Source organism: Styela clava, chromosome 9 (genome assembly GCF_964204865.1).
Source record: "Styela clava chromosome 9, kaStyClav1.hap1.2, whole genome shotgun sequence".
In the NCBI taxonomy this organism is placed as follows: domain Eukaryota; kingdom Metazoa; phylum Chordata; class Ascidiacea; order Stolidobranchia; family Styelidae; genus Styela; species Styela clava.
In genome coordinates this window covers 5,959,683-5,964,868 of record NC_135258.1, presented here as the reverse complement: position 1 = coordinate 5,964,868, position 5,186 = coordinate 5,959,683, and the positions used below count along the sequence as shown (strand labels likewise).

At 36.0% G+C, this 5,186-nt stretch overlaps 1 long non-coding RNA gene across 1 annotated transcript; it reads right to left on the bottom strand.

The window, feature by feature from the left end:
* Window positions 1-2,968: 2,968 nt before the first annotated feature.
* Window positions 2,969-4,957, bottom strand: LOC144427163 (uncharacterized). The gene is made up of 4 exons (XR_013477788.1): window positions 4,795-4,957; window positions 3,951-4,133; window positions 3,559-3,785; window positions 2,969-3,108 (listed from the first exon to the last, which is right to left on the bottom strand). It is a non-coding gene; the product is annotated as an uncharacterized LOC144427163 (long non-coding RNA).
* Between the last annotated feature and the right edge of the window lie 229 nt (window positions 4,958-5,186).

The following is a 5,186-nucleotide window of genomic DNA, read 5'->3' as shown; positions in this document are numbered from 1 at the left end:
TGGAAATCAAGCCAGGCAATTGTACACATTACGCCTCACAATAAAACACGATTCAGTGGTATCCAACACAAATGAAAATCTGTCTAAACAGCAAAGGTAATCTTGAAAATCTGCGATACGGTCAACGACTTGCATGTTACAAAACGACAAACAATCAAAAAAGTTAATTCCACAGTTGGCTAAAATAATGTTTTTCAATTTAGAAATGATGAAAATACTTGAAAATGAAAGTCTATTGACTGTAGAACTCCCAAGACATCGACATCAAGAATGATCGAATCGTTTCTACAAGACTATAGCTTACTTAAGTTAACGTCCATGGTATTGTCAACAGTTATTTTTGTTGAGGTGGACTTTGTCTCATTTCAATAAACGTTATAATTACCATAATAAATAGGCAGGTACGTGTTTAATACTGGAAAAAACAAAAACTTGAGAGCAATGCAAATATATATACGGTTATGAAGCACAATCACTCTGTCCCGTGTAAATTCCAACAGCCACATTAATGTGAAAACGTGTCGTTCATTGACCACACGTTCATCAAAATAGCGTTAAGTTTATTGTGCGGTACAGGTATTTGAACTCGGCGAAATTAAGATCTAACAACCAGGGCTGTGTAGGAAAGAAATTTACAATCGATTCTGCGATCGTTTTACGTCACACATAACATACTTATTATACAAATTCAAGCATCATTAATGACCACAATGAATAGACTAAGAAATTATCTCTACCGGTGCTTGACAGAAAAACAAATACAGACGCAAAACGTAGATGAAAATTAAAAATCGAAAGCTTACTTGACATTGTGTCCTCAAGCGAAGATTTCCAGAGCAGTAACTTGGTCTCTTGAAATCACACACTTGACTAATCTATCTAGAAATATTAGCTTCAGATCACTGTAGGAATTAATAATGATATACTACAAACACACTCCTATCAAGTAACCTACATGGTGTCATTGCCAGAAAAACATTTCCACACAACGTCGAGACTCACCTTGCGGAAACTTCTGGAACATTGCAGTTTTCTGTCAGCTGACGTCGCATCTGTAAAGTTTTTGTGATGTAATAACAAGTCATTTGATGAACTGTTCGTTGTCGACATTTATAACCTTTGACCTGCAACGTTATAACCCACAGGTCTCATTTAGGGTAGGTTGGGATTTATGAACTATATTTACCCCGGGGGAAAGGAAACCCGATAAGAAGGCTTACTCATATGGCAAAACACGGCTTTTCGTCAGATTACAAGTCTATGTCGGGTATGGGATTAGTTATTACTCAGGCGCACAGGTCTCACGTGAGTAGGGTATTATATCGGGCGTCGAATACCGATACTGTGATATACTGATTGTAATGAAAGATAACAGGATACCGATTCTAGGCTTTATTAAACATAAGAACATCACTACTACAACTTAACACTGTAAACAATAGAATAACACGCTAACAGGAAAGTATGTAGTACCGTAAATATATACTACTACTATATGTCCAACTCCGCTCGCCGTATAATAAACAAACAAAGGCGATGTTGCACCTCCAAGTGACGGGCGTCACGGTTGGTTTTGTTCAGACTAGATGCTTAACGACGACGACGCTCCTGCATCACAGCTCGAAAACTAGCCCTGTTCATTGATGACTGATCGAAATATTTGCCGAAGGACGAAGAAATTCGATAAAAATGAACAAATAATTGTGAAAATGAAGACACAGTCTGTCTTGCAAATGACCAGGATGATGTGACAACTTCCTTGTCGAAAGAAAGCAAGGCATCAAAAATGCGATGCATCGCAAAAAATGTCAGTCAGATGTAGGTAAAGTGGTGACGAAAATGAATACATTACACTTTATATAAAACAAAAAACGCTTAGTAGCACAGCATTTTGGTCTCACTCCATCTCAAGTATTGTAGCTATCACAGAAGTTTTTTCTCCACTTGACCTGTAATCAGGGCTGCCACAACGTCCTTATTTTTAGAATTTTTCCTTATTTTGAAGGTCTTTGTTTTAGGAAATGTTTTTGTCCTTATTTCTAGGAAACATCTTTATTTTGACGTGTGTCCTTGTTTTTAACCTCATAAATGAATATACCAGTAAATTAAACTTTGAATTTAGTTTAGATCTGGAATTCAATGGCGTCGAACGAAACGAAGGGTCAGTCACAGAAAACCAGTCATTTGCGCACTGCAGCTTTTGTGAATGTGACAACAATCTGGACTGCATAGGTAGAGCAGCAATTTCTGTTAATAATGCAACCCAGAAACACAAGGCTCTGCTCAAGAAATTAATCAAACCAATCTATAAATAACTTTTAAGAGTCAATGATTATACAAAGGCTATCTCAACACATGCAAGCAGCTGAAATTTATTTTCATCATCACATCATTGAATATCCGACACTTGATATAAAAGAAAAATATTTTTAAATCATTCATGAGCGAATACCTATTAAACAATGTAACTGAATGACATGATATAAAACACTACTTGAGAAAGTATTCAGAAAAATTGAGCAAATGTATACGCAAAGTACTGCAGCTAAAATAATAACAACAAGATGGACAATAGGACTCATGGAATACAAAACCAATTGAAGAAACACAGCAGCGAGAACGAAGATTAGGATGTATGTGATTACAGTCAAGTTTCTGTACTCCTGAAGTATGCGTACCAAGAAAGGAGGACACCGAAACGTAGTATATGTACCACGTTAAGGTTAGGCCAAAATTTCCTTATTTTAGTTTTCTTACGAGTTCAGGGACTAACCAAGTGAGTTTTGTAGTATTTGTACCTAAAAGTATGCCCTAACCTGGTACACATACTATGTTCCGTTGTCCGTCATCTTGGTACACGTATTTCTGGAGTACCCAAGTTTTTTTCTCAATAATCCATAGAAATACAAATTATAATTTTAATTACTAATGTGAATAAACACTGAATTTTATTAATCATGGTATTGACGTTTTTTAAGGCTTTGGGAGTGGTTCTTAGCTGGAGTAAAAAGGCAATTTAGGTTCTATCACGTGGACATTGCTACATATTTCTTTTTCTTTGCTGCTTTTCAATCAACTGGAGCACCGATGGATTCCCAGCCCCGCGACCTACAAAATATGCATCTTTTAAACTGAAAATCTTTTGGCGATTCATTCAATATTTAGGGTGAGGCCCTACGGGCATAGCTAAAGATTTTGAAGGGGGGAGGGGTCTGAAATCTTTAATTGACAAGTTAGACCAAACACCTAGCAGGTCTGATCGCAAATGTTAGTTTATAATAGTCCCGATGGTCTAACTCTAAAAGTGTTTCAAGCCACGAAAAATTTATATGTATGATATAGTAAAACAATTTAGAAGTCTTTTATCTCACACCTAAAGGGGGGTCTGACAGATGTTTGGTCTAATATGGTATATCACACGTTGAAGGTACCAGTATTTGGAGCCCTTCATACGCTGGAGAAGCAATGAAATGTTGTTGTTTATTAAATATGACTACAGAATGGGTTGCATGTAGGTGTATAGCATTTATTTTGTTAAAAATGCCTTCAGCTAATCACCTGTTGTAGACTTCCAGTGTGTAAAATAATTTATGAAATTTTAGCTGATCCACTGCAGCCTTTTGTCTCCAGATGTTTCAGAGAGTAGTAGTAGATTTCCGTTTTTGAGGGAAGCCACGTCAGTAGTGCTGTTGCATATGTCAAAAAGGTATTTTGCAGTTTGCAACATTTGGCGTTGCTTCAAATTCAGACATCTTCGAAATCCTAGCAACAGATGCAGGAAGAACCTACAAAGAAAAATTTCCCCGGTTCATCTGTTATTAATGATCTGAATACTGTTGGTAATTTTAGAAATAATAATCATGATCCAAATATTTAAATGCTCAGTAGAAGATAGATCTGATATGAAAATACAAATGAATTAATACCCAAAACAATTCTTTGTGCTATACCTGTGCTTAATATTTAACAGACATTTTCAAGATATTGTGTTAAACATGTTGGTCTGTTAGTTTACATGGCTGTTTCAAATGTTTTTTTAGACATATCTTCATAAATTCCCTCTAGATGTGTTTCCATGCCAAAACCCCATCTGGTGACAGCAAATCATTCTTCAAAAGTGAGTTTCGAGACGTCTGCAAAAATTTATATTTTAGTTACGATATTTTGAAATAAATTGCTCACAACGATTGAACCTTGTCTACCATCTAAGCATATATGTGTTTATATATAAGTATAACAGTTATAATTATAAATATATATATATGTTGAAGCCATGTTTAGATAATGGCATTAATAGATATCCAATTGATGTGAAAAAGGTTATTAGCACCAGCCTGAAATCAAGCAAAATGGATTATCACGGCGAACCCAAAACACCTCTTATGTTGTAATATGCAGCTGGTGACTTCGTATACAATGACAGAATGAGTCTGGGAAAAAATTATCAAGATCAGTAGAACTCCATCATAAAACACTAATTAATTGAAGTTAAAATATGTGTGTTTAATTTATGTTTTTCATACAGACGTCACAATTTCAATCATCCATCGCCATCAGTCAATTTCTATTCTTGCTTACTGCTTTGATCACACAGCATAAATCCTCACACCGCAACTTTTTTATGATCCGAAAATACACATATCTCTCATCAAAATTTACATTTATTGACAAATCATTACTGTATAAGAACATTTAAAACTTACTTTTTTTTATGCTGAACAATCGTAGCACAAAGCGGCTCTCTACTAGACTGCATCTACTCATGGGAGCTTTGAAGTGAATTTAAAATCTTACTGTCAATGTGCTTTCGAGTGCTGAACCGGTCATAGGGTCTTCCCACTCAATTGATTGTTCCTCTATTTTCTTTTGTAATCTGCATTCTATCAGTTCTATAGTCAAGTATATCGTGTAATATTCCATGTGCACAACTAACTTGAATATTTATAAGTAACTCACTTAATCTAGACGCAAGACAGCGCCGCCAGAACACCGAAAAACGCAGGAAGTCGCACGATGATTTTCGGAGCAATAATAATCTGTCAGCACCAAGGCAAGTGTGTCGGCGAATTCAACACCGGGACTAAATTTCCGGGGTTACACGGGTTTGGTAGTACGACTGAACTAGGAAACACGGTAGTGCGAAACTTGCTTTTGATTGTCATTGCTCAGCTGTTTATTATCAACGA